Source organism: Oryzias latipes, chromosome 18, assembly GCF_053564925.1.
Source record: "Oryzias latipes strain Hd-rR chromosome 18, Olatipes_Hd-rR_3.1".
In the NCBI taxonomy this organism is placed as follows: domain Eukaryota; kingdom Metazoa; phylum Chordata; class Actinopteri; order Beloniformes; family Adrianichthyidae; genus Oryzias; species Oryzias latipes.
In genome coordinates, this window is record NC_136254.1 from 24,707,941 (window position 1) to 24,734,102 (window position 26,162).

The window sequence follows — 26,162 nt, forward strand, 5'->3', positions numbered from 1 at the left end:
CTCTGCGGTTCCCTCCATGGAAATACAGCACATAATCTAGTGCGCACACCCTAATGGGGCTATAAATATAACACATTCAACAAAGCCGGGCCGCGGTGTAATCTATCCATATGGGATTCGTCAGATGTTTGACTGATGGATCATGCTGGAAGGTAAACAGGACTAGAATTGATACCACTGCAGAGTTTCTCCTCCTCTGAAAGTGCCGACTTCCCTCCATGCGTGCCACTCTTCATTTCCTTTCTCATTCAGCCACCATGGGGGCAACAGCCAGCATTCAATCATCGCGGGACCCGATAGCTGTAAATTGTATTCACACCGAAAATGCATAATCAACAGCAGTTTTTTTATTCATAATCTTCTCTGCTCAGCTCCTCTTTGCTTAATGCATACATATTTGGGTGTCTAGATAGGAGGCGGGGGGTAGGAGAAGGAGGCAATGGGATTGTAGCGGCTGCTTTGAGCATATGATGAAATGCTGTAAACTCTCCTTTCTCTGATTTGATCAATCTTTATTATTAATCTTGATTGTTTCTGGATACAGGCGCCTCTGCTTCTCAACTCCTCCACTGTCTTCCACCGTCCGCCTGCTGAAGTTTTTCTGCGGCTCACAAGGTGTTTGCGAGGCGCCCCGTGTTTTGAATCATCATTTCGCAGGGCTTGTAACTTCACCACAGTTCACCTGGTTGTACGAGTAACATGTTATATTCATGAGACTTTGCTACAGTCTTCCTCAACAAATGGCCCTTGTGGCAACATTGAGATTCAGTTAGTGAAGGCAGCTGCTTGTGGACATGCATTTTTTTATCCTGCAGGGGACATTAAGAGGCTTTTGTGTCTCCTCCTGGTCACAAGAAACATTTTGCGATATGTCAAAGAGCAGAATGTTAGTGAAATCGAGTGCACTAACTGGGTCACAGTCGACTGACTTAATTTCAATTTTTTAAAAGGCCCTTTTTAAGCATGCTTTTGTGCGTCCCCATTATGCAATTTTATTCTAATGTAAAACCGCTGGAGAAAGATACATTTTAGGCTTTGGCATGCTTGGTTCCTCTTAGTGGGCTCCTTGTTCAGACTGGTGCAGGTTCTTCATTGTTTTCTGTTAAAATAAAAGTAAAATATTTTCTGTGCAGTTTCTCTAAAATAGTGTAAGATTCTTCAAATTTTCTCCCTCTTCTACTTCTTTAGTAGATTTTCTGCATACAGTGACGTGACATAAAAAGGCACCATTCCCGGTAAACCTTTAAGTTTAGAGATGTTACCGGTGACACCCAAATATCCGCACAGGTGGCTTGGCAGAGACTTTTAATGCTGGATGCCCCTCCTGTCACAACCCTGTATTTTATCTGTGCTGGGGACCAGGCAAAGGAGGACCCAGACTTGGACCCCTTGGGGCTAGTTAGGCAGTAGCGTGAAGGGTCTTGCCTGAGAACCCACACTGGATGGAGCACATCTAGCCCCCTAAAAAAAAAGAACCTTGGTTTCCAGTACGCCAATCCTACATGCAGCCAAAAGAGCCATCCAGCTGCTATAACTGGTGAAGCCAGATTTACCAATCAATGCATCCAAAGGTGAATCCTGTTCCGTTCAACAGGTGAAAATCGAAGAGAAATTTTTTAAAGCCTTTTTAGAGTCTTGATATATTCTTTGTAACTTGTTTAAAGTGCCTTCAGCACTAGCGTCAGTGTTCCCCATGCCCTTTGCTTGGCTGTCCTCTCTGAACTCTCTTCTCTCTAATGGCTAACTCAATTCCTTCCTCATCTTTTTGCTTAAGCGAGTTCTTGTACTTAGTCATTTCCCTTCCTCCCGACCAATCTTTCCTTACTTTAGAGGTCATGTCTTCTCTTTGCCAAGCTTTTGCTCTTGAGTTTTCCTTTCACACCGCTATGTTGGCGTCTTCCCACACACTGACATATACCCATACATTCACTGCCACTGCTCCCCAGAGCTCCTGCAGGCATTTTGATCTCACATTTCAGCTTTTGTCTACCACCATCACACTTTATATACATGTTGCCAAACTCTTCCCTCCTAACCACCCTAAACAGTGCTCTGAATCAAATTTAGCTTTTCATGTCAAATATTTTTTTGTAGTTTGGTTCAAATACTATTGGGGGCTAGCTCAGTGTCACTTGGCTGGAGATACTGACGAAGGTCAATAAATCTCGCCTCAAGAGGTGGGTCAGAGCTTGGTTTTTATCTCTACAGTGTAGCTAAAAGCAGATTCCAGGTGGACTGCGCCGTTATCTAAGAACTCCTCGGGTGCTGTCATTTGAGAAAATGACACAAAAATACACTCACACACGAAGGATTTAGGGTGGCAGTATTGATGTTTGATGGACAAATTCACACACCTTATATAGGTGACCTCACAAGCAGCTGTTTTCCCCTCATTGTACAACACAAGCACAAAGCAAATGGCAGTAATTACTATCTCAGCATCACCTCATTGAGCTATACTGCAGAGTGTAAAACACATTGCTAATGTAATCACACCATGCTACACACTCTTATGGGCTCGACTTAATGTCGAGTGTGTGTCATTTGAGAGCCCGTTGCCACAGTAAAAGGTTCCGGCTGGTTTATAAAGGCACATGTTTATTGTATCATGCATTACGGCCATTAGCTGCAGTACTGGTTGAACCCAGCTGGTTCCCAGGGTCATTCCTCAATGTGAAACTGAACTGCATGACATGACCAAAATTGACTCCTCTCAAAATACTCCAGAGCTAATGGAAGCCTTGGTAATTGACATCAATACCTGGGGCTCCGGATGATCATAAAACCCAGTCAGCATCTATCAGTGCATCTATTTCTGTCTTCATGTCTCATTTTGTGTTTGTGTCTGTTCAGTAACAAAAAAAAAAAAGCTAGGAGGGGTTGGGGTGCCATTGTTTTCCCTTGTTATTGGTTGCAGTGGTTATGGTTTAAAAAGTTGTAAGCCACATCATGAAATGGTTTTGTTCTCTATGTTAGTAAAAGTTGGATGTTGGGCTCCCTAAAGGTTTTTTAACATGTGAGAAGTGACAACTCCTTGGTTAACCCTTTAATACCGGAGCTGTCACCGACGACACTTAAATAACACACGCTCTGACATACCAAAAATCTTTGACCATTTACGTCACCATGCGAATCAGCTGATTCATAAAAACGCTGCTAAGCCGCTTTTATCCACATCAGAATTTGACTTACTTTATGGTAATTGCAAAAGTAGTAGAAGAGTTACAGTAGTCGAAAGAATGTTAGGCTGAGTACATACCAGCCATGTGATGCATTGTCAAGAACCCGCTGAACAAAAATTCTTGAAAGGGCTTTTGGCATACGGTGTTCACACTGAACTGTCGTTACACGATACAAGCACATGTATTCACCGTTGGAAGAGGCTTGGTGGGAAATGTCGAAGCTTATTCTTTCACAAATCTATTCTGATATAAGAAAGACTTTGTGTCGTAATTATTTATTTCTCCTCCATGATGAATTTTCAAATTGTTGGTACTTCCATGTTTTGAAAAGGAGGCTACCCAAACGGCACTACCAAATCTGAGTCCCTGATTGGTCAAAGTTCAGCTGGTTTAACTTTGATGTGTGTTCAAAGGCTGTGCGTTTTGTACGTAGAGCTGGAAAATGGACTTAAGAACTTGGGAAATGACGATAGAACGCGTTTATCCAAGTTTATATAGACTAAAAGTGGTCCCTTGAACTTGCGTTTAGCCTGTTGTGAACGTAAAGCAGGCTTGCTCAGAAAGCTTCCTTGCTACCTACTGCTTTATACATTTGGGGTATAAATCCCATAACCTTTAGTAACATCTACTGCGCTCAATACATCCTGAAGAATTACCAACTATAAATGCAACGCAACTTTTAACAGCCTTGTAACTAAAATACAATCTCTGAATAGTGATTGATCCTGTGGTTTGGGAAGCTACAAGGTTAGCAAAATGAACTCGACTGGGGATACCACTTTAGTCTTTTATTAGATGAGGCCAGTGGGAGATTCGTCATTTGAAGGTGTGTAAACATCAACACCTTTTTTTTCCCCTCACAGTGCTCAAAATTTAATCAGTACTTGTATGTTTGGCTGAATTTATCCACACGGAGAGGAGACAGCTTGCCATTATCATGCAGGGAAACATTTGTTGTTGCTTGATTACACTAATGGGAAAGCACACACGAATATGAAATGTTGAACGTTATTGAAATTAGGCTTAATTGCGGATGGCATCTTAGGTTAATTTGTATTCCCTTGATGTGAGGTGAGTCTGTTTGTTTTGGGGAAATGAGCTGCGTCTGAGTGTATGTAGATATTCAACAGCCTACATTCTCTGAGGTCTGTAGGGTTATGGCCAACTGCAACAACAAGGTCGGCGTTGTTTTCACACTGCAGCTCTGCGCGTCTCCTAATCAGACCTCTCACCTGTGCCCCCGTTAAAGATGGACCTTTGTTAACATGGGGACAAAAAATTGTGTTCCAGTGAGTGGAGGGGTTATTACAATTCAGGGCTTTGAAAAACGAATAACTTAGTAAGCGATAATGCGATGGATACCAATGTCTGGCATTGTGCAAGAGTCTGACAAAGAATAATTCTCTTTACTATGGCCCGCGGGCTGTATCCGGCCCACTGAACAATATTAGAGACCCATGTTTATTTTTTAATTTTTTTTTTATCTGACCTCGCAATCAAAATGTGATCTGAAACCCTTTTAAAATCTCTGTCAAATAAAAGAGAAGACAGTCTTCCCTTTCTACGTCGCAGTTCATCTTTCCCGGTTTAGCTCGTTCTTTTAGAGCAATTATGCTGCTTTTTTTAAACAGTCCACCCTGTTCTGTGTCCTGATTGGCTGGACACCCTGTCAATCAATCTCCTCCGAGCCGTGTCTCCTGTACAGAAACCCTTCAGATCTACAGAAATCTTTGATCGATTAGATCTTTTGTTTTCATTCTAAGATCCTGGACCTAATTTCTATGAAGGGTTGAGAATTTAAACAATAGAAAAGGGTGAAAATGTTCATGTCTGTGTAAGAAAAGTGTAAAAGTGTGCAGTGAGGAGTTTTACTGCCATAACGTCTGTAATCATTCTCCGTGGATTTGACCGATCATGATTATTTTTAGAACGTAACTGCAATAAACGAGGGAACTCTGTACTAGTGAAAAAGTAACACAGAAATATGCGTAGCTGCAGCAAGAGACATAGAAATGTGCTTTTTTCATTATTACTGGATGAGAAACAGATGTACGGGACACAGCGCAGCTGCGCAAACTGTGAGACGTGTGACGCAGCCCTCAAAGTCTTCATTAGGATTATGACTGGAGAGGATCGACTATTGTTTTTTTGTGTTTATTTTAATGTATCAGTATATTTTTCCTGGATTTTTGTCTTTGAAAATCAGTGTGTTATTTGGTCATTGCTTTATTTCATAAATGATGTTATTTATTTTATTAAAAGAATCATGAATGAATAAAACTTTATTCATGTAGCACTTCACAACTCCCTGAAGGTACCAAAGAGCTTCACAACAAAAAGGAGGTCTATAATGGGAACAAAAGTTTTAAACTAAAAACTCTAGAATATTCTGTTTTAGAACAAAATTTTCAATATAAATGTTTTCATCTACATTCCATGTTATGTCATTCTCACTTCATGCATCTGCTCGTGGTCCGGCCCTTCTATCGAATTTTAGAACCCAATGTGGCCCGTGACTTAAAATAATTGCCCACCCCTGGTCTAAACACTGGTTGTAGACATGTGTCAGGTGAGAAGTTTAAGACCAGGTGGAAATGGGGTGGAGTTTGAATGATAAAGCCTCGAGGACGGACAGACAGAATAGTCCTAAGGTACTAAATGAAGATCCATTTGGCTTGACAGAGACAAAAATAATTGAATGCAGGTGTATTTAGTAGAAATGGTTAAAAGGTTAAAGTCTCACTCCGATCATCTTTTGATCTAGTTTTAAAAGTGGTCTTTTAATTATAAATATGGTGTTTTTAGCCAGAATCAGTCAACTGGTTGTTTTGTGATACATGGTTTCTGGAGCACAGCAGTAGATTAGCAGATGTTCACCTCTGAGTTGTGGTTAGGACTATTACTTTTACACCACCAAGGGGTAATCTCTCTCTCTTCTACGTACCATATTAATATATGATAATAAACACCTCGCCAGGCTTTATCCCTTACATAATAGATAATAGTTGTGGCGTTATGGGGTTATTTTGGATTAACTCTGTTAATAAAAACAGAGTCGCATATTGATGACATCAGAGCAGCCACAGGGATGTGCTGCATGCATGGACACGGAGACTCAGTGTTCATATACTTTCATGCAAGTAAACAGTTGAACTTATGTTTTATATTTGACAACACAACAATAGTTATGGAGTAAAAATGAGATTAATGCAATTAAAACAAAATAAAAAGTGCTAACTTGTCTGTAATTGCAGTTAATTTGATGCTACTAATAAATGAGTTTATATTTTCAAATGGCATTTGCTTTGTATATGTCTTCAGTCATCAGAAAAAACATATTAAAAACAGCTAATCTTTATCGGCATGGGTCTTTAAAAGCAGTAATCCTAGATGTCTATCTGTGACGTCTTTGCAAATCTCGATATTTGTAGAGCATACCATCATAGAACTCAAGGAAACCTCTGTTCAAAAAGTGACGAGGCAGATTCCTTTATTTGTTGGTTGTGGTTTTCAATTCTTAAGAGACACATCATCATTCATCGAGATAATGGTATCAATGTTATTACTAAATGGGCCCAGGAATACCTTAAGAAATCACTGTTGGTAAACGCAATTTAATGTGCCATCTGCAGAAACAGGAAGCCACATTTGAAGATGATGCAGAAGTGCTGCAATATCCTGTAAGACAACACTTATTTAAATCATTCTTTTTTTTTCCAGATAAAATGGTGCTTTATGGTCAACATAGTCAATTCGTCTTGGTAATCGTAGGTGCAATATATTCTGGGCTAAAGATGAGGAAGACCTTTTGGCACGAGTGCATATTTATGGGAAACTTCCCATTTTGAACGGAACGTTGGACGTTTAAAGAATTTAAAAGTCTAAGAGAAAGCCTTCTGTATTTCATTAGGACAGTCCACAAATACACACTACATGCTATTACAGTAGCATAGATCTTTCTTAGAATGGTGGGTTGGTTTCACACACACACACACACACACACACACACACACACACACACACAAAAAAGGAAACGTATGAAGTAAGATTAGATGAAAAACAGATCCAACAACAACAATTTTTTTTTTCTCATTGACTTTTGATTTTTTTATACTTGTACTGTGTAATGTGGTACCTAAGCACTTAAGTAAATGACAGTTAATCAAAAGCACACTTCAGAAGCTGGAAACCCATAAGAGGAAGAACAAGGAACCTTGAACCGTAAATTAAGTGATATGATTACTCCCCTTTTTAAATGCTCTGTTGAAAAAATTCCTTCTAAAATTAGCAATCCTAAAAGGATGATCAATACCTGAATAATTGATATTTGTGTGACTCCAAGAGACCATTGCATTAACCTGTGTTTGCAAACAAGTGCTGCAGTGAACAGCTGGAGCTGGTTGAGTATCATTTCTTCTGAATGTCATTGTATCGACATCCAAAGTTTGTCCAACTAAAATCCGTGGCTCTGAACATTTCTTAAATATTAAAAAACTGGAAATTTCTGCTGCTTTTAATTGATGTGTTCATGTTGCTCTCCATGGTGCTGAAATGGAAGTGTGATGCTCACGTTCACGCTGGGCATCTGCCTTTCTAGCAGCCACTTTCAATGAAATGTCTATGTAAACGTGCTTGATTCTACCATTTTCAGGGCTTCTAAGTACAAAACACGCAATCATTGAACTGTAGTTAAAAGTTAAACCAGGTTGAACTTTGATTAATCAAGGACGGATTTGGTTGTAATATGGATTCCCTTTGAATTCACAGAAGTGCCAAATGTTTGAAAACTAATAATGGAGGACAGTATAATAATTGCAGTTTGTGCCTGGCCAGAATTAAAGTATATGACACCAAGTCTTTCTTATATCGGAATAGAGCTTTGAAAGAAGAAGCCTGGAGCGAGATTCACAGGATTTGCCCTGCTTCAATATTTCGCACCAAACCTCTTCCAACCATAGCGGAAATGTGTTAATAGACATTTGAAAAAGAAAAGAATATCCCTCTCTGCTTGTCCAGTATGAACACCATCGGCTATATGGGTGTTCAAGAATGCGCATTTCATTAAGCACTTATGGAGTTATAAAAGAATAGCTTTAAAATAAGAACACTTTACAAAATGTGTATTATGTCTGTAATGTGAAAGGTACATTTAAGCAAACTGAGAATTTTTTTTTCTCATTGCCTTTTGATTGTTTTATACTTGTACTGTGTAATGTGGTACCTAAGCACTTAAGTAAATGACAGTTAATCAAAAGGACAAAGCTTGTGATTAGTAAACCGTTCTCTCCAAACATTAACCACTGCACAAAATAAACAAAGAAGCCTAAAATTAGGATAATGACAAGTTCTGCAGTAGTAATGAGAAACACTTAATTGGTGAATATTCTCTGTGGTCTTCTCTAAAAAAGTTAATTGCCTTTTTTCATGGCGCGTAAACATTGTTCCATTAGTTTGTCACAGATTAGCAATGCGGTCTTTGTTGACGTGTCCTTTGAAAAGAGCAAGATTGAAAAAAAAAGAGGAAAAAAAGCACATTCTGTTAAAAATACTGTGCTCCACACAGAGTTCTTTGTTTTAGTGTGACAAACACAGTTCATCTTTCTCTTAGTAAAGTCACACAACTGCTCTGGCAGCCCCGTGACCCCGAAAGAGACAAAATGGGTTTAGAGGATGGATGAATGAAAATTCGTCATATTTGACTATACATGGAAAAAGTGAGAAAAGTTGAGGTTCTATCAAAGAAATTTTCACAGATGGATTACGAGTGAACCACGTTAAAACACAGAAGAAATTTGAATTAACCACACAAAGAACTCCTAAACCTGCACTTCATTGAATTTTCTTGACATCCAGGGCACTGGGCAAAAATCACCTCAGCACCATGGTCAGCACTCTCCTCAGGCCCTCTGGACGCTTTATTTTAGTTAAACAGTTGGATTCCCCTGGTTCGCAACAGTTCTAAGTAATCTGCTGGGGAGGTCAATGAGAAGGCCCCTGTTTGCGTCTAAAGTCGCACAAACGCCCGCCATACCTGGTCCCCTCATGTGACCCACCATCCACGCCTTTCTGGACACCGCCCCGCGAGAGACCTGACCAGGAGACCCCAATCGGTATAGACTGCTGAAAGATTGGCCGATTTGTTGATCCCTTACACAATACAGCAATCGTGCATGATTATTGCGCCGTATACATGACATGAAATTCATATCATGGTGGCAAATGCTTGCAAAGTCTGTTAGGCATACATGGATTTTTACATAGAACGGTTGTCGAAAGCCAGAAATTTGGGTTTGCATCTTGCAAAAATCCTGCATGTGTAACATTGACATTGATTGCGTATAGACTACGTAAATTACGCATAAACTGCGTAATTCTCAATCGACCAGTAGTTTATACAGTTCAAAACCGAATTCACGTGAAGACCCGTTAGCCGAAACCTTCGATAGACATCTGCGCACATCGACGAATGACGAATGCAAGACATATTTATAAATCACGCATGTATCACAAAATCCCACAATTAATCATTAATTATTAATTAAAAGACCACCGCAAAATGCACGCGAATGGCTGTGTGGCATGGCCTTCATTTAGTAATACACAATGTCAACACTGAGGTCTCAGATAAGTATAAAAGCAGGATATGTTACACTGTGCAAAACGGACTTTGGCATATTTATGAACATTATCCGATCTTTAGCAGGGCAGGAAAGTGATAATGGCTTAAGGTTTTCATGTGGACCAGAGTCTTACGTAAATGCAGATCAATGTAGTGAAGGAGCATATGTCTCTCTGTGGAAATGTAAAATAAATAAAAGTGCAATTTTCATGTCCGTACATGTGCTGGAACTGTTTTTTTTTTTTTTTTAAATTACCAAACACTTTTCGACATATTCCATTATTTGCTGCTTGAACTTTTCAAAGTGCTTCCTGATTGTCTCATTGAATGCTGAGAGGAAACGCTGCTGTTGCCACTTTTTTTTTTCTTTAAGACTTCCAAGCAAGTGCATGTTGGTAGAGACCGTATTTACTTCTTACTGTCCTGTTTCTTGGATGTGAAAATGGATGTTGTGAGCTTTCCTGTTGAGCCTCCTGTCTCCTCATTTCAGATCCCAGTTGAGTGCCTACATCAGCTCAGGAAAGGCCTCTGAAAGACAGGATGTTTACACATTGCCACTGTGTACATAAACTACCCCTGTTCTCCTTTTTCAAGGAAATCTTCTTCCCAGCTTGCATCATGGTTTGTCCAGAAAGGGCAGGTACTTATACATGAGAGCAGTGACCTTGCAGCTTTGAAAAGTCCAGGCTTCACTTAACTGAAGCCCCAGTTAGGTGGGGGGCTCAAAGAGAGGATTGAGATGCTATGTTTGAGCTTTAATTCATACATCGTCCGGATGTCTCTCAAAAGGTAACTTTGAACTCAAAAAAAGATATCAAGAAAAACTGAATGTGAGCAAGAGAAATGCAGTTTTCAAGGAGTGGACACCTACTGGATTTGTTGTTTCCATTTAGCCCACTAAACTATATTTCATTTCAGGTGTCCTGGATAGTTTTACGCCCCTTTGTCCTGATTTTGTCCTCCTATTTTAATTGGATTCTGTTACAACCATGCAGAGAAAAAGATTATATCTAAAACTTGTAAAAAATATATAATTTTAAACATTGAATTCACTTAAAACTGTAAATATGAAGTTATCAATTAGTGGGAGCCAAATGTTGTAGACATTTTATATAATAAAATCATAAAAAAGCACTATACGGTGTACCAGATTTTTAGGCAGATAAACAACGAATGGTCCATTTTCAAATGTATGTCATATATAAGACTCGCCGAACTATAAAGCGCATTAAGCGTGACAAAAAAGTCGATAAGTCTGTCACTTAGACAGACTTGATTAACTGTCTTCGGGATAACTCTAAAACTTTTGTAACATGCTACCCTTTAGCTACATTAGATGCATTAACCACGGTATTCATAACAACTAAATTGTAAGTAAGCGTAGTCATAGTAACATTTGTATTAACAATATTAGTCTGTTTTTATATGTGTGGCAAACAAGGCTGGGAGTTATAGGAACACTTAAAAAGAATAGTCCGCTACACGTTAGACGTGTTAGTGTATTTACAACAACACCCGACCTTGCTACTCGTACAAAAACAAAACAAAACAAGCTTATCCTTCTAAGACAAACCTTGCTGTAACTATGTTAACTCCCAATCTTGATGGTGACACGTAAAAAAATAGACACCGTTACACATTAGCTGTGTCCCATTTTTATTAATAACACGTAAAAAAACAGTCTGGCTGTGTCCGAATTACCGCCCTAACCCCTAACCACTAAAACCCTATATAGTGCGGCACTATATAGTTCTCTATATAGTTCTCTGAATTTTCAAAGCAATTCGGACACCCGTGCTCACTAGTTTTCTCTTTCGGGTGTTTTCAAATGGCGCTCCGCACGAAAACAAAGTGGCGCATTACCGCCACCACCTGGTCTGGAGGGGAACTACTTCTATTTAACGCCGAGAATGCCACCCATTTGTCAAAGTAAAAATATAATAAATATAAACATTTTATGATGACTATTTATGAATCTGCCGTGTTCTGATCATGGAAAACGTGGCTGTTTTATAAATAATAAAATTACAAACACATTGGTGTAGCTTTTATGTATTAGTTGATAAATAAACCCCCATGTTATTACTCCATGGCAATATTTATTTTTGTGCCGCTGAACGATTTACGGGCTCTTGCGAGGAAGCATTTTTTTTCTGTAGTTTTATCTTCTACATTACTGATAATAACTTTATATATGAATCTGTCCGTGTTCCTGGCAATGATTCAACCGTTTTTCGTGAGATCAAACCAGAAACGAGCAGATATGCAGCATCACAGGACAGCAAGGAGGAGAAGCAGACGTCTCAGAAGATTTCCTCTGGAAGCCCTGGCCAGACATGAACAACTTGTGAGTTAAACTTAAAGTTTTTTTATTAGTTCAATTTAAGCATTTGTTTCTAATTGTGCTCAAGGTTACACAGTCTGCTGGGTAAGAGTTTAACATTCTTTTTCAACACTGGACTATGAATTGTATAGTCTAACTACATGAAACACTTGTGAGATCAAAGTTTAGTATTTTTTATTCAGAGTCAATCCATATCACTTGTTTAAAACAAAAATACTTTAATTTTTAAATATTTATATAAAAATCCAAAAACCCAGCCAAAAAAAAAAACACGAGATTTTCCAGCATTTATAAATACGTCATAAACTAAAATGCAAGACATTAGAATAAAATGTAACATTCAAAAAAATCAGATTTAATTTTCTCAATGAAATAATTATTTTTCTATTTTACAGGGTCTTCCACGTCTCTACTGCTTTGCCAACATAAAGGTGTCTGTCGTGGCCCTTCACGCTGACGGTCAGTCCCACGCAAGACCAGACCGGCAGAACCGCAGATCGGTTGACCCGCAGGACCATTGAGCATCTGGTAGAGCAGCTTCGGGTTCCTCACACTCTGGGGGGTGTACAGGAGACTGAGGTCCTGGTGTTTCTTTTCTGGCTGGCGTGTGGCACATCTTACGGTGTGGTAACCTGGCCTTTGACATGCCACGGTCCACTGTGAGCGACGTTGTCCACAGGATGGCAGACCGCATCCTCCAGCTGATGAGCAGGGTCACCCAGCATCCAGTGGGAATGAACTGCCATTAGTCAACTCTGGTTTTTTAGCAGCTCGCTGAGTCTTCCACCTTCCAAAAGGTCGTAGGGAGCATTGATGGCTGCCACATAAGAATAAAGGTCCTAAAAGAAAATGCAGCTTGTTATTTTAACAGGAAGCTTTTTTATTCCATTCAACTGCAGGCTGTATGTGACTAATGCCAAATTTAGAGATATTTTTGTTGGGAATCGAGGATCAGTCCACAGTTCACAGGTTCTACGTAAAAGCCCAATTTATGTAAATAAAACATTACCCACCTGAAGGATCCTTTTGGGTGATGGTGGGTATCCCTCATTGCACATCCCATCATGCTGCTGACACCCTACAGGGAACCCGTGAGGAATGCGGTTCAGGCCCGTTACAACCAGCACCACGCCAAGACATGCTCTGTGGTGGAGAGAGGATTTGGCATTATGAAGATGAGGAGGAGAGCAATACTTCTGGCGGCACTGGAAGTAAAACCAACCTTTGCAATGAAAATCATTGCCTGCAGTTCAGTTCTGCACAATCTGTGCATCAGCGAAGGGGACTGCTGGGAGCCACAGATGTTGAGCCACACCAGGAACCAGTAGGACGGGTAAAGTGGCGTCCGTCTGCGAGGACAGATCTCTGCTTTCCTTTCAGCTCCAACTGTGACACACATGACTCTAGAAGACCAGGATTATTGTTAAGATGTATAAAAATAAATGTTAACATGTGAAACGAAAATGTAAATATGTACATTTGATATTTATATGAAAATTCTTTTGAGATTGTTAAAAATGGCTCAGATTTAAATAATACATGTAAATAATTCATTTTTGTTACTGCATTTATTAAACAAATTGCAAAAACAATGACGACGTTACATTTTGTGAACAATATTTTAAACTCGGGTAAGCTTAACAGACTCTCCTGTCACTCTTTGTCCCTTCGTGCTCTATCCTCCTCTCCTCTTTCAACAACAACCTTTACCCCAACATGACAACGATTACAGTTTAATGATAAATAAATACAAATCTGATCAAGACAAGTGTCTCTTACTCCCATCCAGCACGAGCTTGCCTGATAACAAACAGGCTATCTTTCTCCATCCACAGATGGATCAGATTTTCTTTATCCTCGTCAGTCCCTACATACATAAACACATTTAAAAAATGTGTTAATAACTTATTACTACGGTTAGAACTCACTCGTTTTTTTTATGTAATATCAACAGCGTTTGTTTTTAGCATTCGGCGCTAATTCGCGCTAGCGTTAGCTTTAGCATTACCGAAATTGATGAGCTTCCAAACAATGTAGGTTGTCGATTGAGGAATATAACACATTAAACACATCATCTTACGTATTTACAAATATATTTTACAACAGATACTTGATACTTTTAAATATACTTACATTTTTAAGTCCTCTTTCTCGCGCAACCGTCCGCCATCTTCGAATAATTCAAGCGCAGTGTATTGTGGGTCACACGCAATGCATTCTGGTATGAACGCAGTGCATTCTGGGCAATATTCGCCGATCGAGTGAGCATCGATCCACACTGGTTTTTCGTAGAGAATTCTGGGAAATTTCTAGTGCACATGATTTTTGAACTGTAGATTCGGACAGCACTACAAAATGGCGACCGCACTATATAGTGCACTATATAGTGGTTAGGGCGGTAATTCGGACACAGCTTGTAGCTGTGTCCGAATTACCGCCCTACAACAACACCCAAACATGTTTTGCAACTCGTATAAAAAACCCCCACTGATATCGTTAATAAAAAACTCAAAAAACATTGTTACGTGCCAAGTTCGGTAGTGTATTTACAATAACACCCAAACATTGTTGTTTTTTTTTGTCGCTGATGCCCCCTGTCCCCAGAGTAAAACCATGTAGACCCATGGCCGCAAAGGTGCGTCTAACATGGCTGCGCCTCATTCAACTTTGAACTGTATGTGTATTTCTGTTGTATGTCTGATCTTGTTCGGGTTGTACTGGAACAACATTTCGTATGTCAGTGTGAGCTGTGCATATGACAATGAGTCTCTGTCTTCTATTCTATTGTTTGTAGCACTTCAAAAAAAAAAAAACTACTACCGCTAAAACAGACGTTACTGTAACTACTCTCACTTCCAATCTTGTTAGTAACATGTCAGAAAAAAAAGTCGGGTGGTGGTGGGGTGCTCGTCTGGGGCTGTGGGCGTCCCTCTCCGGTGGGGCCCTGCGTTGGGCTCTTCCGGCGCGGCGGGGGACTGCTTTCCTGGCTGGGCTGGGGCGGCGCTCTCTTTCCCTCTGCGCCTCCCTGCTCTCTGGCTCTGGGGGCCTCGCGGCGGTCCTGCTGGCCCTGGCCTGGGTGGCGGTCTTGGTCGCCCGGGGGGCGGTTGTTCCCTGCCTGTTCCCGTGTGGCGTTGGGGGAATTCCGGCTGCCGCTGCTGCTGCGGCGGGGGTCTGGGTGTGGGGGTGGCTGGGCGCTCCTCCTCCTTCTTTTCACATTCCACCATCCATTTTAGAAGAACATAAACACTCACCTGAGCACAGGTGTTAGCTCACCTTTGCACTAATAGTTTGCATGATTGAATGAATGAAAGATTTCACACTAGTTGGTTTAAAGGCATAGGTATGCGTTCGTGAACACTATCTGTTTTGTGTGCATGTTGACATGTGGACATTTTTGCGGCTAGCAGGTGTGTTGATAATATTTGAGTGTGTGTGAACAGGCCCCGCCCTTTTTGTACTACATTTTAACAGTACCGTAACGATAAACAACCAGTAAACCTGTCTGCTCTATGCTGCTTCATGGTCTTACCCCCCTTCCCCTCCTATTATCACCCTCCTGTCCCCCCCCTCTCTCTAACGTCCCTCTCTCTTCTTCCCCTCTTTCCTTTTCCGTCCGGTCCAACACCAAAGATTTTCAAACATGATTGAAATTAATAAAGTTTGGCCTCAATTACAAAAGGGGTTTATTCAGACATACCTTTGGTTTGTCTGAAGATGAATAACCCCTCTTGTTAAAATAAAATATGTCCAACACAAGAGGCCCTCAGCTCTCATCTGTTTGCCTAGCTGTTGGACAGGACAAGTTTAAAAAAAAAAAAAAAAAAAAAAAAAAAAGTCGGACACTGCTACACGTTAGCCTTGTTAGCTTATATACAATATAACCTGCCCTTTATTGCAGCTTGGAAAAAAAACAGAGCACTGTGGATTTTAAGGTACCCTGTTATTTTACAAAACATTAGGGCTTTTAAGTTAATCCTATAGCCTGGAATGTCTGATAATTTTTAAACAATAAAGATAATAACTTCAACTGTCTTCTCTTACATTAACTGCATTGACTACCTCCTTCTTCACTCCATAAAATACAAGTTTTGTCTGGTTGGAGTTACTTTTTTTACTCGGTCATAACAACACGGATAAACCTTTCAAAAAAAAATATATTACTAGAAGTTCAAGAAAAAAAAATTGTGATTTTTATTTTAATTGATAATCTAAAAAAAAAAAAGTTTTAGAACTGGACTGAATTTAAGCTCTAAATTATTGTCCTTCCAGTATGTATGTGCTTTCTACCGACGAAATAGGTAAAAAAGTAGAATTAGCTAATGGCTGAAACCGTGTGTGGCATAGTGATAAAGTCTGGACTTTAAGACGGCACAAATATAGCTAGCTTTAGTTGGGGAGAAAAAATACCGGGAAAAGAAAGACTTGAAGTCTCTATAATAACACAACATAATCTGCAACACTACCACTTTTTTTTTTTTTTTTTTTTTTATATCTTCCTGACTGGTAGACATCTGCTATACCTGGCTATTCCCTGGTGGTTTTGATGGATTCTCCCCCTCAGAAGAAGCAATGATTCTTTGGCTTTAATGCAGCGTGCAGCAAGCTGTGGCCCAGCAGCATTTACACAGGAAAGAGTCTGGGAGGTGGCCTGGTAAGAAATAGAAAAAAACAAAACATTTTTAGACCCAAAATATCAAGTTTATTCTCTCTAAGTTTGATTTATTATTATCATTGGAAATTGTTAAAAATAGCTAAACTGATTTAATCGTATAGAATGTGATGCCTTATAAAATAAACCAAACTAAATAACTAAATCTATAGTTGGATTTAAATAGTGTCCATTTATTTCAAAGAAAAGCAAAAATATTTGAAATATTTAAACAATATTTAAACTGTTTTCATATGTCTTGTTATTTTGTATTGGTATGGAAACTTCTGCAAAAGTTGTTTATTCCCTCTTTCATTCATTCACTTCTGGGTTCTCGTCAAAACGAGTACAAATTGTGAATTATTTAGACCACCTTTGCTACACAGTAGAGGAATTTGTGTAATTCAAAGGAAGACTGTGAGGCAAAGCACACTCTTCCAAGAATAACTCCCAAGTATTTGCTGAATAATGCATGACGCTGCATAAGACGGGCAGCCATTGATACACAGGGACTGAGGCTTGAGATTACACTGGATGATATGACCTTTTCTTTCATGAAAAATTAAGTGCTGTGATATTAAGCATATGTGGCTTTATATAGTGCAAAGTTTTCACTCTGCAGCATGAACGAGGAAATCATTAAAAACTGAAGAAATGGTCATTATTTACTTGTTTTTGGCTTTCTGTGGCTGTGAACATGTTTTTTGATGTTGCTGGCGAAAATGTATGTTTTCTAAGATGGAGAAGAAAAGTTTCCATGTGCCAGCATGCTTACTGTCCCCCCTAAGAGAGATGTATAATGGGAAAAAAAAAACAGGTAAATAAACAGTCTGCCAGTGGTAGCCTGTAGGTGCCAGTCTGCCTAGTAGTTTGATGTTGGAAGACTCTCCAATGCATCAGAGTGCTGCATCTCTCCTCCAAATCCACAATTCGCTCTGCATACTGTGTACATGCATTTCAAAGCACGCTGCGTCTCAGAAAATTTCCAACTTTCCCAACTGCTTCTGCTGCTCAGGCAGGTATAAAATCAGCAGCGCTTTGATGTGGTGAAAAAGTTCGTCCCCGCTCACGCCGTCATTTTCCTTTCTCCAAATGAGTCGCAGATGAAAAATACCATATTATACAGCAGGACCGTCAAGCTGTCACTTAGGTAATGAAGTTGGTGCAAACCATTTGTCTTATTTTGTCACGCTTTTTCCCCATTAGTCATAGCGCGCAAACCATTAGCTCCTCGGGTACCCCCTTCACCCAAGGACACTTAGGCTCTCAATCCAAGTGAGGCCGACTGATACACCATGCAAGACAGCATCAGGGGTTGGAGTATGGGGAGGGTAGCTGAGACTGATAACAGAGGAAGGATTGCGCGGTAGAGCATGGTGGAGAGATTTCACCACAATCCAGAAGCCGCCTTAGATGAAACAGACAGTTTGATTAATCTGTTAAAGCCAAAAAAGTTTAGATTTCCAAAACTCACTCCGACGGTGTTTGGTAAATGGTGATAAATTCGATTTATGTGTCGGCATCAAGCGAAGAATTTGAGGGAGAGAATGAGATAAGGGTATCCGTAGGCAGTTCGTGCCACTCTTACTGAGATACTTTGAGCATCGAAAGTGCAACATGGAGTGCCGAGAACAAAAAGGAGTGTAAATTCAGGAGCAGGGAAGGAGTTGAAAAAGAGGAAAAAATAGAGACTTGACCAATACAACCTTCTTGTAGTTATATCTTCAGGGTACAGTTGTGTTTGTTGTATAGCAGGATTATTACTCAGCCGAGTGTGGTAAACACTTACCGCTCTATGAAAGCCAGAGGCAGGGCAACACAAAGTGCAGTAAAAGTAAAGCGCCTTTGTTGTCCTATATCGTTTCCCTGTAAAGCATTACCATGAAGGCACTGGTAGCATTGTTTCATTTAAAGGACTATTTTTAGGTCCTTCTGGGAGATTTTTTTTCTTTCTTTCTTTCCTTTGTGTAATTTAGAGTTATACCAAGAATATTCTTTGCCATCTGATGCACTGGGCTGTTTGATACTTTCCACAAGGAGAAGAGATTCATAGAGAAGAGGTTAGAGTTTGGATACTTTCTTTTGTTGGTAATATGTTTCAAAGCAAATTGTCGTAAATTGTCACATCTATCATAGGATGTGAGCAGGTGTGTGTTTAACTACAGGTGTGAGTGATTAAATAAACCCTAATGGTTCTAACCGGACTGCGTCCTCAGGGTTGGATAGGGGCCACGTGCTCTGTTAGCCGCTGTTTCGACAGATGCCCAGCGGCTAACACAAGGGACGCCACTAATTACCGGACAGCTGCCCAGCAGACCCTCACCCTGCCTGGGGGACGGCCGGTCTATCTCACTCCTCCTGTCCTTCCAGGCTGGACCTAAGACCTATAGCACCATCTTTGCCAATTTTAGCTCATCTCCATCACAGCGGGGTGGTAGTGTAACCCCAAGGGGAGGGAAGCTTTTTGTCGGATGGCCTAAGTCCGTTTATATAAAGGGGACTTTTGCAGGTCTTGTCCCCCAAAATCTCAAGATTTTACAGCGGGGTGTCCAAACTTTCTGTAAAGAATGCAAGATTTGGTCAAAATGTTTGAGGGCCAACCTTTCAACCTGATGTTCCTTGAACTTTTTTAATAGCATTAAATTCAAATGAACTTAATGAGCATTTTATTACGATGGCATGATTTAATTTCTTCACATAGAAAACAAACATGTTTTTACCAAAATTACTTTAGCAAAATTCTAGAAATGTCGAAAAAACCCAATTTCTAATTAAAAATTACACTGTGTCCATTAAATCATAAATATACAAATAAACACAAAGCAACTTACGCAATAAGTTATTCAAAAACATGGTGACGGTTGTGAACAGTACTTTGATTTACAGCAGATGCATTCAAATTTCTGCCACGGCACTAATGCAGATCATCATCTGTGAAAGGAGACGTCAGTAACTAATTCAAGCCACGGAGTGGCAAGCTCCTTGAACGGTATTTTGGGAAATTATGGTTGGAGATTTTACAGAGGAGCAACTGTTGATTAGCTTGTGATGCTCTGGAACCTCTTGTGGCGCTGCCGTTTAGAGCCCATTGCAGCCAGTGCCTACCAAGAAGCGCATTGCCATCTGATTGTTGGTCACATGAGTAATTTAATTCAAAAAACACTGTTTCCATTGCAGTTTTGCAAAATGTCAGTTTCAATATGCCTCAAAAACCACATCCCCCCAAGAGTGATAAATGCAAGTTTTTTTAAAAATTGTTGTCTCCGTTAGGCGATTTTATAATTGCAAATCCAATTTGCGTTATTTCATGGTCAATGGAAACACAGTAACCGTCAACTTTTCTTTGTTTCTTTAGTTGATTTTGTAGAATCTAGCCAGAAAGTGTCACAGAAGAATGACGCAACAGTTTTGCCAGTGGTTTACAACGGCTTATAACATAATTTAGCCAATCACAGTCAAGAAATAGTAAACACAATTTTTTGAACATGCTAGGGGTCACATATAATTGCTTTTATGGACCAGAGTCTGGAAGCTGGTTGAAATTTGAATGGTGGCCGGACATTGGACATGCTTGTTTTACAGAATAAATAATCACAACACATAATATTACAATAGTGGTGATCCCCTGATCCATTTTTCAGCCTGTGAATTCATGTTATACATACTTCAACCAACCAACCAACCAACCAACCACTCACTTTGTGCACTTTTCATCAACATGCTGTAAGACACAAGGTGCTTGATTAAAAAAGACATATATAAACACTAGTTAAAAACAATAAAAAGACATTAGATTAAAAGCAACAACAATAAAAAAAAAACTAGACATAAAAGGAAGGAAGCGCTGTGGCCAAAATGCACTACTACTTCATAGTATGGTTTCACTGGTGTCTAACAATATTTCATTTGATGCTTTGAGTAAACCTTCACAACTAGTTGGCAAGGTATTTGTTCAAAAATTAGGGTCACCACTGTCAGCAGGTCTGGCTGTAGGTCCAAAGCAGACAAGCTTAGACCGGATCGCTCTACTAAAATGGAAGAGTTGGCGTGCAGACTGCTCATCTTGTTGTTGGCGTTAGGTGAAACGGAAGCTAAAGGTTGAAATTATGCACCCAGGAAGCATTTGGCTCTGGTGAGGAAAAAGTGCAAAGCAATAATTAAGAGGCACAATAAAAGTGATTAGAGCTGCTTTTGACATTCTCATCGCAATAACTTTTGTTTAATTGCAATCACAAATTTTAAATGCCAGTTTTATGTTCCATGGCAATACGCTGTTCAAAGTTCAATAGTGATATTCTTTAAATCTGTACAGAATTTTTGCTGTGAGGCAGCAATAAGCAGGAGATGCCCAAAGAAAAGGAGTCAAAAAGTCTTCCAAGTTTCCAGAGAAGATAAGAGGAAGAGAAGAATCATTAAATGCTGGACAGGATGGCTTTTTGACTTCCAGGAGGACCCATGTGGCTCTGTTTGAGGATGGTTAGCTATTCAGTCACAGCATCTGTTGCAGGCTAATGGATGTTATAACCTCCTAAACGTCATGAAATTGGACATTATCCCTTAATTAAAAGAACAGAGATGCATTACAATGATGAGAGTGGCACTCCACTGGACCTGCCACATGTTCCTTTAATGTTTCTAGAGGACGCGTTGCTCCTGCACAAGGTGCTGGTGTGGGAGGGCGCCATGTAATATTTTTAATGAGCCAAATGATGGCATTAGCCACAAACTTTTCACAGATGAAGGATGATGTCTGACTTCTCGTAAAACCCTCCTCGGAGGCATCGTGACCTTATCCTCACCCCCATCTCTTCCCAGTGCTCTGAGAACATGAGAATAGCTCTGCGGTTTTCCAGAAGGTTCTATATCTCCCACTTTGAATGTCTTTGCCCTCATGATGAGAACAGAGTCAGCTCAGCAGAAACAGCTGTGCTATAAACCAAAAATAAAGACAAAGCCTGATGCTTGTGTTCCTCAACACCTGGATCATTAGTGCCCAATAAAAACCCAGTAGCCAATCAGTCTTGCAGCCTTCCCTGCCAAGAAGCTCCATGAAACCTTTACTGGGGGAACGAAACCTTGAGAAAACAGGAACAAACTTTCTCTGTGGCCTTTCCCGTCCAAGGAAATTCAAGACGCTACGGTTAAAATTCTCAAAGCGAATCCTTGAGTGTGCTATAAAGGTCACAAGAAGTATGTACTCTCATATCTGTCATTGCCTGTCAAGTGGCCTGTGCATGAAAATGTCACATTGTCTGTGGACGTTGTATATGGCACAGGTTGTGTGGTGACCTCTTGGGTAAACCTTGGTACCACATGATGTCGGATCCATTCAAAGTTGTCCCCAGTGGTCTGTAAATGTCTTTCCTTATTATCTGCCGTTATGAGCATTGTCAGATACTCTGTATTATGCAAAACAAAGGGAAAACACCCTCATAATATATCAGGGACATGCATTTGGTTGAACCAATTACATGCTAACATTCACAAGACATGTCACTCATTCTGTGCACGCCATGCCAGAGCAATCTCAATGCCGTCTTTTTTTGGCTCTGCAGGAATTCATGTGAAAAGTAATTGTGTATTTCTCATTTATGTATTAGGCAGTCTGTCTTCTCTATGATCTATTTTCTTTTGAGGCAGACACAATAATATAACACACAGCACAGCTTCATAGAGCGCCTATTTCTGCTCAAAGCTCCTTTCGTTGAATGAAAATGAATGAAGGCGTGGTGCAGTGGTAATGTATCAACATAAAATATTGAAATAGCCCAACCAAGGGCAAACTGCATGTAATTGAAACTCTCTCTGTTCAGAGAACAAGGAACCGGTGTCCCTGCATCTGAGGTTTTGGCAGAAGGGCTTTTAGGCATTTGTTTCAGGTTTCTCCTCTTTTTTCCCTTCCGAGACTTAATTGCCTTTTTGAGAAGATTGCATAGAAAGTGTTGGATTTCTGTGTTATTTATAACCTTTGTTATAGGACATTGAGGTACCTTTTCCCTATTTGTTCACACGAGCTTAGATGATTGTTTTTTGTTCCATTTAACCTTGATAAAGGAGGAAGCAGAAAAACAAATTGCAGTATGGATGGTCCTGCACAGATGCTGTCAGTTGCTCCTCTCAGGTGACCCAGAGGTCAGACAGCTGTCACACCATAGAGAGAGAGAAGATATCGTTTGTTGCTGTCCATCATACATGGTCTTGTTTGTCTGCTATTTACAGTAAAACTGTAATAAACCACCAGAAATGTAGAATTAAGTTGTTCTTTGTAAAAATGTTTGCTATCAGTGCAAGGTGATTTATTACTTCATGGATGTAACGAGTATCAGAATGCTCAGATATTCGCGATCTGTTCCCAAAAGACAAATATTTGTGACAATCTTTATAAATAAGGCAGAGTATAACAAAACAATTTAAGTATTGCACTAAAATGCAATATACTAAAACCGCATGGACTACTGTCACCGGATGTAACTAAATCTTCAAAAGTAAAGTGTTAGTGACGCTTCTCATTTTCATCAATTAAACTTGATTTAAAGTGTTTTTCATAAATGAAAAAAGTGACACTGAAGTTTGTTTAGATTTGTTTAGAAAAAAAATATTTGATATGATTAAAGTCGACGATTCTAAAACAAGAATATAAAATGAGTATCAATTTAAAAAATATTTAAATAATTTTACAAATGTCTGTAAGCGTAATAGAGAAGTTTGTTCAGAACTTGTCTGCAAAATGTTCAGCTATATACATTTTTGCATTTCCACAAAAGACCAAAAAAGTCTGTTTAGAAAACATATCCATTGGAAACATTATGGACAGTTTAGATCAGGGGTCTTAAATCTTAAACTCGGCTCTTTTACATCCCTCCACTGTGCCTCTTTATTTTAAAAAGTTACAGTAAATTAAAAAAGTTAGTACTGTAGTAAAGTGAAAAAAAGTCAAATAAACTAACTCAAACTTTATTCAACTCATTTACAAACCGTTTTGGGTCAGTAAATATCTCTCCATGAGGTTCCTGACTGTAATTCTCTAACAATCCATCAAGTGGTGCAGCTTCATAGTTTACCTAAGTCATATTAAGACACTGACAGATTTTTTTAGAAAATCAATTGGAGGTCAGAAAGCATTGAGGTATACCAGTTTATAAATGGGAATTTTCTATTTTTTAAGTGTGCCTTATGGTTTGAAAATGTCACCTAATTAGCTCTGATTTCATTTTATTTGTTTCATGTATGAATTGCTAGCTGAGATGCACCACAAACAGTAAAATTTAAATTTGCCAAATATTTTTTGTTGGATTTGTTGTAAAATGATGCAAAGCAAAATTGATATTTGTTTTGTTTTACAGCTGAAGTTAACCAGGAAGTTGACAGAAAATCTTTTGAGGGTAACATTGTTTAAAGTAGGGCTTGTTATCATCAATAGTTTCTGGAATCAATTTGTTTCAATTCACCAGAGCCTGGACTAATTTGAGTCACGATCGCCTGGATCGATGTATTCACTTTTTCAATTCTTTTGATCCACTCGACTTGATTTGATTCAATTCAATTTTGAATTTACACAGCTTAAACATTTAGACATATTTGTGTAAATCTCCATATGTTTTAAAGATTTTCATGTTAGTCTGATACCGTTCACAAACTGTCAAATTTATTAGTGAAATAATAAACTAATGAGATTGTTAAATCATCAAACAGAGAAACTCCAACAAAAATGTGCAGATCATTAACATTGTAAAGGCTCTAAACCGTCTCTTATTACCAAAATAAAAGTTCTGCCTCTCCTGCAGGGCATTTCAGTTTGGCCACTAGGTGGATTTGCGCTAAAGTATTTCAATTTATTTCAGAAGATTTGAGCTAAAAACTGTGCTTTAGACCACAAATGGTTACATAAAAAAATTGTTTCCTTTAAAAGAGTTTGGATAATTCATTCCTGTGAGCATATAAAGGTGTTCATTTAGACAGCGATCTATGTTTAGGTTGATCGAGCGTTAGCTTAGTGTCCTATAGAAAATTCTATTATATGTTAGCCTCAAGCTAACTGACTTTGGCTTTACAGCTGTTATGCTTTAGATCAGCGGAAAAGGAAAGACCTAAAAGATTGATCTCTACTTTTATGGATTGATTATTGATTTATTAAGCTTGGGTCCAATAAGATCAATTTTATGTACCCTAGTTTAAAATGATAAATATCATTTCTTTCTAAATCAATTTGTTTTTATCTGTTTTATTTTCTTGATTCAGATCTTCTGTTCTAACTAAACGTATAAATAATGGTAATTAAATACATTATGCAGCCATTCAGTAAGAATGGTTTGATTTGTTAATTGTTGATCTAAATTGGTGAATCGAATCAGATCATCGTCTAATTAATGATCTACAGCCAGTTACCAGTACAGACGTGCCTTTTGGGGAACCATGTCTGTTAAAATATCATTATTACAACCAAAACGTTCCTCAATCTGGCCGATTTCTGGCAATATTTGCTATCAAGTAATCATACTGAAGTAATCAGGGATGAATAAACACCTCTGCCTGTCTGCTTCATGCTTGTCTGATAGATGCTTTGTCCTCTTCCAGCATGGTGAAGAGCACATAGGCTGGTCACCCTCTCAAGAGTCCCTACATCTGGCAGCCCCATTAATCTTCCACAGCAGCTGTGCCCCTGTCTCTCTTTGTGTAAGGGAGACAGAAAGTCATTTTTAGTCATTATCTCCCCCCTGGCATATGCTCATTCCACTTATCACACTTAACCTGCACTTTGATGTTGAAACTCAACTGCTCTTTTAGATTCAACCAGACACCAGCTGTCCGGCAAAATGTACTTGCATTATACCAAAACTTGCTGCAAGTTGATTTTTACTCTACTTGAAGTGCTCTTTCATCCCATTGGACAGCGGACGACGCTTGTAAATTAATGCTTAAGAGGGAAGGAAAGTTGGTCAGTCCTCGGGGGGGGGCGGGCAGCAGGCCGTTAAAAACTCCCAAAAAGTGGATGCCCGTTGAACCGTAAAACAAGTTCAGATGCCTGAGAGATGGCAGGCAGCCCTTCATGTCGCATCACATTTGATGGGGTTTTGCGGTTGGAAGATGGATGCATGGAAAGCGTAGTAGCTGTTTTTTTTTAGGGGGGGCTGCTTCTTTGATGTGCACTCATCTGACTGTGGGCAGGCTGTGCGCATTAGCAGCTAATTAAACTGCTTGACTCAGAGATCGTGTTTGTGAAGTTTAACAAAGACTTCAAGACATTTGATGGGACTTGGATTGAAAAGAAATGATTAAAACTGGAATGAATGGTGGCTGGTATTATGCTCTCTGCTGTTGACCGCTTACTCTGAAATTAAACTGCACATGAAACTTAATTGCATTCTTCAA

At 39.4% G+C, this 26,162-nt stretch overlaps 1 protein-coding gene and 1 long non-coding RNA gene across 2 annotated transcripts in view; one reads left to right on the forward strand and one right to left on the reverse strand.

Annotated features, from left to right (window-relative positions):
• ppargc1a (peroxisome proliferator-activated receptor gamma, coactivator 1 alpha) overlaps positions 1-26,162 on the forward strand; it is a 422,123-nt gene that overhangs the window by 115,467 nt on the left and 280,494 nt on the right. The gene's annotated exons all lie outside the window — the stretch shown is intronic.
• LOC144987249 (uncharacterized) lies at positions 12,303-14,417 on the reverse strand. Its single transcript, XR_013651121.1, has 4 exons — positions 14,279-14,417; positions 13,368-13,548; positions 13,159-13,288; positions 12,303-12,984 (listed from the first exon to the last, which is right to left on the reverse strand). It is a non-coding gene; the product is annotated as an uncharacterized LOC144987249 (long non-coding RNA).